This window comes from Euprymna scolopes, chromosome 31 (assembly GCF_053919585.1).
Source record: "Euprymna scolopes isolate OS-2025 chromosome 31, ASM5391958v1, whole genome shotgun sequence".
In the NCBI taxonomy this organism is placed as follows: Eukaryota; Metazoa; Mollusca; class Cephalopoda; order Sepiida; family Sepiolidae; genus Euprymna; species Euprymna scolopes.
The window spans coordinates 17,712,531-17,720,702 of NC_136512.1; positions in this window are offsets into that span (position 1 = coordinate 17,712,531).

Below are 8,172 nucleotides of genomic sequence, written 5' to 3' on the forward strand. Positions count from 1 at the left end.
CCTTATTTGGAATTTATAGATGCTAAATTTCCCTTAATTCGCGTGTCAATAGATGCTGACTTGTCCTAGCAAATGGAGTAAAAAGTGACGTTATAGCTGGTTTCGAATCTCTCGACCAGTAGTGATTGTCATTTTCTGCACTGATGATTGCGTAAACATGAAATGCAAGTGTTTGTAGGTATAAAAATAATTATTAATATTAATAATTGAAATTAAATACCAAATCAATTGTCGATATATATGGTAAAACTTGCGGCAAACACTGTTTTACGGTTGTTTTAAAAATGGAACGGAAATTCAAATTTCGATCCGTTTTGACCTTTTTTTTTTTTTTTTTAATTCTGCATGGGCCCCAAAAAATAGAAAGCAAAAAAAAAAAAATAACATTCAACAATCGTACTTTATGTATATATAAAAAATGAACGATTCTCTCTCTCTCTCTCTCTCTCTATATATATATATATATATATATATATATATATATATATATATATATATATATATATATATATATATATATATATAGTCTTGGGAGTTTTTTAACCGTTAAAACTATGCAAAAATATATTTTTATTGCTGGAATCCATCTGTATATATAAAAGCGAAAATGTATATATGTATGTATATATGTATGTATGTATGTTTGTGTGTATGTTTGGATGTCTGCTAAAAGCTTTCGACAGACGCAACGAAAATTCACAAATTCGGTATCACATTATCTAAACCTTTTGGGTTCGAATCGTAGTGTGAGATTTTTTTTTCGATTTTTTAAATTTTAATATCGAAACATGCTTATTTAAGCCATTTTTCACGTTTCGTTTTTCTGTTTTCATCGTTCGTTTGCCTTACGTTAGTTATTTTGTGTTTTTTTTTCCCGCTTAAGTTTTAACGTTGTTTTCTTTTTTTTACTTCGCTTATAACAAACATGGCCGCGCACATGTCAATTTGGTTCTTAAATATATTCAAACATCTTTCACTAACTCATTCTGGCTGGCCGATTTTATTTTCAAACTTCGCCTCAAGGCTTCCGGGTTCTTTTTTATTTAACACCACACACACCTCCAAACACCCGAGCATCGCAGGGTACCCCCGCTTGTCTATATATATAAAAGCGAAAATGTATGTATGTTTGTGTGTGTGCTAAACTTTCGACAGACTGAATCAAAATTCACAAACTTGGTATCATATTGAAGCCCCATCCTTCGCCCGACAAATATTAAAAAAATGGCCAAAAACGTTAATTTTTTCACCCTGTAATAAACACTTTTCTACAGGTGGGGGGACTCAGCAAAAACCGTCCTCTCATGACGAGATCAGTTCTACGCATGCGTCAGACGACGTCATGACGTGATTTAGTTTAAATATTTAAAGAACTGAGACAATGTCATGTTAGCTCAGTTAGTTAGAGCGTTGGGTCAATATCTGAACGTTTCGGGTTCGAATCGTGGTGTGAGATTTTTTTTTCGATTTTTTAAATTTTAATGTTGAAGCAGTGTTATTTAAGCAATTTTTCACGTCACGTCCGTTTTTCTGTTTTTTTTTACTTCGCTTATTCTTAGGCTTTCATTAACACTTCCACCCCAACCGACCACACGCACCCAAAAACATCCGAGTATCCAACGATTTTTTAAATTTTAATATCGAAACAGGCTTATTTAAGCCATTTTTCAGGGGTTTTTTTTTGTTTATATTTTTCAGATTTTTTAAAGCAGTTTTAACGTTCGTTTTTCTGTTTTGTTTTTTGTTTATGTTATTTCGATTTTTACATTTAACATCGTTCGTTTGCCTTACGTTAGTTTTTTTGCGTTTTTTTCGATTTTTTGATTACACCCCCTCCACCGCCCAGGTACCACCCGATTAAGTTTTAACGTTCGTTTTTCTGTTTTCTTTTTTTACTTCGCTTATTCTTAGGTTTTCATTAACACCCCCACCCTCGACCGACCACACACACCTTCAAACACTCGGACAACGCCGGGTATCCCCCCGTTAGCGAAAATGTGTGTATGTTTGTATGTATATATGTGTTTGTATGTCTCGCAAAAACTTTCGACACGGGTCACGGATTTTCGCCAGATAGGTATCATTTTAAAGTTCCAACCTTCGCCCGACAAATATCGAAAATTTGGCCCAAAACATTAATTCTTTAACCCTAAAATCATCAATTTTGTACAGGGAGGGGTGCCGAAAAAATCGTTCCTTCATTTTTATGCTACTATTATTACGACAATGACCTGTTCGCGTTAGTCTAAAAACCACCTGCAAGTGTTTTTAAAGGTTTAATTTTATCCGTTCTCAGCTGTATTTCTCTTTGGCGTAGGAGTAACGTGTCTGGCATTTTTTGGGCATTTTTTGGCATTTTTTTAGCATTTTTCCCCGCCTTAGCTTCGATGTTTCGGGTTCGAGCCTGTCTTTCTTTTTTTTCCTTTTTACGCCTTTTTTTTGTTTTGCTTTGTATTGATTTTTCCAATTTTTCTTAACATCGTGTTTTTTTTTAATAATATTAAAACAGGGTCACCCTCTCCTACATACACCCCCCCAAAACACCCGGCCAACGCTGGGTCCCTCCGCTAGTATTAAATAAAGAAGTAGTCAACCACCCCAGCAGAAATAACCTTCTTAGTGACATGCAATATGGTTTCCGTTCTGCTAGATCTACAGCAGATATGTAACGGTTATATCTCATAGGATTAGTGAATCTCTCAACAAAGGCTTCCTTTCTAGGGCAATTGCTCTAGGCTTATCAAATGCCTTTGATAAGATATGGAATAAGAACCTACGTCACAAGATTCCCAGCTACAGTATAACTGGAAATGTTTTCTCAATTATTAAATCGTTTCTCTCTTATAGGCTCGTAAGAGTAGTGGTTGATGGGCAGAAATCAGAGGCCCATAGTATTACTGCTGGTGTCCCTCAAGGGTCCATCCTGGGCCCAACTCTCTTCCTTATCTACATCAATGATCTCCCAAAACACATACTTAAATCATTCGCTCACATCTATGCTGATGACACGACCATCTATGGCAATACATCAAAGGCCGTAAATGGCAAAGTTCTCTCTGATTTTCTCTCCTCTGATCTTGAAGGCGTGGTACAATGGATGAAGAGGTGGCTGGTTACTTTTAATGCATCTAAAACCAAGCTTCTATCTTTATATCATCAACGCTCTGATCCCCATCTGGCATCAATTGAAATGAATGGCCCTCGTCTTGGGGAGGCTCCATGCTTTGACAAGCTTCTGGGATTGACCTTTACTCCTGATCTGAAATGGAACACGCACATCAAATCTGTTGCAAACGTCGCTGGAAAAATGGTAGGACCCTTCTACCGCTTCAGTAGATATCTCACTGCTGATGCAATTCTCTAACTATATAAAAGCCAAGCACGTCCAAGGATGGAGCACTGCTGCCATATCTGGACAGGAGCTGCTAAAAACAACCTATCCTTTCTTGACAAAGTACAAAATAGACTTCGTAGCCTAGTGGGAGATGCCCTTTTCTCTTCCCTGCAACCTCTCTCCCACAGAATGGACGATGCGAGCCTGTCGTTGTTTTTATCATTATCTCCATGGCAGGTGCTCGTCTGAGCTCCAATCTCTGGTTCCCCATCGCCAATGTTTCACGAAAAACACCCGTTTAACTGAAATCACTGTCAATAATTTTCCACACTCTTTATCTGTGCCTAAATCAAAACGTAAATTCCATGAACAAAGCTTCTTTCTTAGAAGTGCAAGCCTGTGGAACTCTCTTCCGTTTGCCTGTTTTCCACCTGGCTACAACTTGGATGTTTTCAAGTCCAACATAAACATATTTAAACCTAGGTGTAATATGTTCTTGTTCCGTCAGCCATGAATGAGTAGAAATCCTAAATATTTGTGATTGCATTTTGAGTGTTGATCGCACTGAGGATTGAAACTTCAACATACAGAAGAGTGTAATTTTATAACCAAAACCAAGTACTTTATCCACTACGCCACACAAGGGAGACTCGTGGCATAGTGGATAAAGTATTTGGTAAAATTCAGTTGTAAAAGTTAATAATGTTGTGAAAATAGCACTGAAGATAAGAATAGTAGTCCGAAAGAAGGAAATATGATTGGAAAAAGGAATGTTAAAAATGGGACGATCAATGGCTCCCTAGGGTCCTCGTTGGGAAATTCATATTTTATTGTAAGCGACAAACCAATTTTTAGAATAATAATAAAAAACATGACTACAAAATAAAAAGAAAATAATTTAAAAAAGAAAAAAAAAAACAATATAATTTGTCATTGAATTTATTGTTTGCTTGTTTTATTCGTTGTTTTTTGTTTGTTTGTTTTGTTTTGTTTTTTTGTTTTAAAAAAATACCGTAAAACGTTCTGGAAATTAAAAAAAAAACTTGTTTAAATTGATAAAAATCCTAAATAATAAAAGGGGGGGGGAATCAGAAGGCGCAAAGAGAGATCGATAGGGAAAGGGAATTAGAGAGATGGAGGAAGAGGCGAGGTAGAAAGAGAAAGAAAAAAATGTTGAGATGCAGAGAGAGGTGGGAGAGAGACTGGTATGAACTTGATAGAACGTGTATTAAATGCAAAATATTTTAATAATAAAAGATAGAAAGAAAAGACGAAGAATGGGACGCGAGAGTGAGTGAGAGAGTGAGAGAGAGAGAGAGAGAGAGAGAGAGAGAGAAAGAGAGATAGAGAATGAGAGAGAAAAAAAAGAGAAAGAGAAGGGACGAGGATGCCAAGAAAGAAAAAAGGAAGGAAAACAGGATAGAAAGAAAAAAGGAAGAAAAATGTTGGGAGGGAAGTGGAAGAGAGACTGATGCGAGCGTAATAGAAAGTGTATAAAATAAAAGGTCATCCAACATAAATATTGATATGAAAAAAAAAAAAAAACTAAAAAAAAAAAAAAATACGATGATAAATAGCTTTCTATATCTCGGCTATGAGTAAACGACAAGTTTATTTTTTAATCTAAAAATTTAATTTCGTTTGAAAAAAAAAATTATGTGGATTCCCCCTCCACCTTAAAAACATATTAAAATTTTTACATAGGCATCACCACTTATCAAGGTCCAGAGGCCACTCGAGGATAAGGGTTAAAGAGTATACGGTAGAAATTGAGCAATATAGTAATCGTTAGTAATGGAAATTCGGTAAATTTCTTAACTTATATGGAACGGTTCATCAAAAACTTGTTTACGTTAGACTTGAAAACAACCATATTGTAGTCGGATGGAAAGCAGGAAAACGGAAGACAATTCCACAGGTGTGCAGTTCTAAGAAAGAAGCTTTGCTCATGGCATCTACGTTTAGGTTTAGGCACAGATAAAGAGTGGGGGGATTCATTTAAATTAAATGTAAAAATGAAAAAAATAAATTAAGTATTTCTTCCAGAGAAAGGGGACATTTTCATAACGTTTAGAAAACCATGAAACACACACACATGTGTACAAATACTAGTGTTGGGAAGATTGATCCAAATCGGTAATCGGGAAAATTGGAACATTTTGGCGTATCGGAATCGGTATCGGTATCGGTATCGGAATCGGAACAATGTGTGCCTATTATTCGATGCCAAAAACGATTCCTTTGATTGTCGTCTTTTATTTTATTTTGCTTAAAATAGATTATCTCACTGCTGGTAGTAATGATAGAATAATAAATATTTAACCTAATAGTAAAACTAAAATGCATAGATAACCCCCCCCCACAAGTGTATTTTTATGTTTGAGAAAATATATGCACATTTTAACATGTGTGTTTTATGGTGATCATGAAAAAATAACAACTCTATAGTTCAATATTTAAAGAATCGGAACTAGAATCGGTAATTGTATCGGAATCGGGAATTTATTATGGAATCGGTAATTGTATCGGAATCGGAAATAATACTGGAATCATCCAATCACTAACAAATATCAAATTTATTAATAATGGTGATTTTGTATCTTTGTGTCTGAAACCAAAACTATAATCTTTTTATTAATGGTATTATTGCACTTTTATTTGTTTAATAAGATTTTGTTATCTGCTTGTCTAAAGCCGAAACTATACAGTTATTCTATTATCATTTAACCTGGGTGCCCGGCGTTGCCCGGCTGTTTGGAGGTGAGTATTGAGCAAAAAAAAAAAAAAAAAGAAAAGAAAAAGTTGTATTAGACAGGCGGCCAGGCAGTCTCGAATTCGTGACACGAAGGCGGAAAAAAAAGTGTGTGTGTGTGTGTGTGTGTGTGTGTGTGTGTGTGTGTGTGTGTAAAGTTGGTGGTTAAGCAAAAACAAAAAAAAAAAAAGTAAAATCCGAGCAAAAAAAAAAAGAAAATGAAAAAAGTGGTACTAGGAAGACAGGCTCAAACCCGTACCGGGAGGGAGGAAAATATCAGCAAAAAAAAAGCGACCCCACCCCGTAGACAAGTGCCCAGTTGAGGGTGAAGGAATTAATGTTTTGAGCCAATTTTTCGATATTTGTCGTCCGAAGGGTCGACTTCAAAACGGTACCAATCTTGTGAAAATCCGTCGCCTTTGTGGAAGGTGTAGGCAACCATACAAACATAATAGATACATACATACATTTAAACAGACAGTTGAGATTTATATTATAGATAAATATTGTATGCTTGTAAGTTGAAAATATTATTAAATTGATTATTAATCGATATGCAGTATGTATCTGGGGGAAGCCAAGGGTATATTATTACTTCTATTAGGTTGTCTGAAAAGTTCGTAACAACTTAGGATGCTACCCTTCATGCGCCTTCATCGAGAACTTAAGAATAGGCTGATGAGCTTGGAGTTGGCAAATGGACAATTCGCCAACGCTTGAAGTAACTTTATTTTGTTCACAAAAATCCGCGCACGAACTCACATAAGCACGAACCAAAAGATGAATTAAAATTTGCCGTCAATTGCTAGGCAATCCATTAAACGGGCGTTTTTGGAAGCACCTCGTGACACCAGACGATAAATAGGTCTATCTGGTCCAGTACAGTCGAGACAAGCGATGGGTTCAGAAAAGGCAAAGACACCGGGCGAGTAAAATTTCATTTTTTTTTTTTGCAAGTGTTTACGACCTTTTGAAACAACCTACTATTAATGATGGAGATGTTTTATCTGTCTGTCTGGCAATGCTATTATTACTATTAACAATTGAGATTTCGTATATATATATATCCAACTTATACAGAAACTATACTGTTATCACTTTTCAATGCTCAATTCTAGAGTACGAGTTCTGATGTCATGATATCATCATCCTAGACGTTACCTGCTACTTTGGTATGTAGAATAATAGCTGTGCCGCTATTATGAGGTCATCATCCCAACGCACTCTACACTCTACAGGGTTGAACGATAAAATTGTCGCTATAAAAAAGCCAATATAATTCTGTTTCCGTTTTACAAAAACAGGGGTGTGCCCAGGGTGATGAAAACAAAGTTTCCGGCCATGGTTATTGTCTTTGGTGTGCTTTCAAGTGAGGGCCATATCATGCCATCTCACATCTTCAAAGTCAGTTTAAAAGTCAACAGCAAAGTGTACCTGAATGTGCTGAAGAGTGTGGTGATCCCTTGGTGCAATCAGGTGGCCGCTGGGAGAGCCTGGGTGTGGCAGCAGGACTCTGCGCTGGCTCACAAGTCCCAGGATACCCAGGCTTGGCTTCAGAAGGAGTGCTACGAATTTGTACCCGTCTCTCACTGTCCCTCCTCCTCCCTGACTTGAACCCGCTGGACTACTTCGTTTGATCATACTTCAAGAACATTACCAATATGACCTCAAACAACATCAAAGCCAGCCTGATGGTCGCCATCCGCCGAGTATTCGCCGAGCTCCTGCCGGCACTTGTGGAAAAAACACGCTCCTACTTCCGGACCCATATCGAGGCGGCGATTGATAGATGTCAGCTCTACTGCATAATCAAGTTAACTGAATTGATTTTTTTTCAATAAAAGTTTTAAAATAAAGCTGTAGTGTTGTTTTCTTTAGGGCAACAATTTTATCGTTCTAATCTATACAGAACGGGCACTATACTACACTGCTCTGAGTGTCCGTTGTGTAATCTTAATACCATCCTCCCAGGTATTATTATCTCCTCCTAGTGTATGTTTGATTATCATGATATCATACTTCCAGGCACTACCTCCCCTAATTGTTTGGGTGGGGAAAAGAGGGTATTGTAATATCTGTTTTGCAG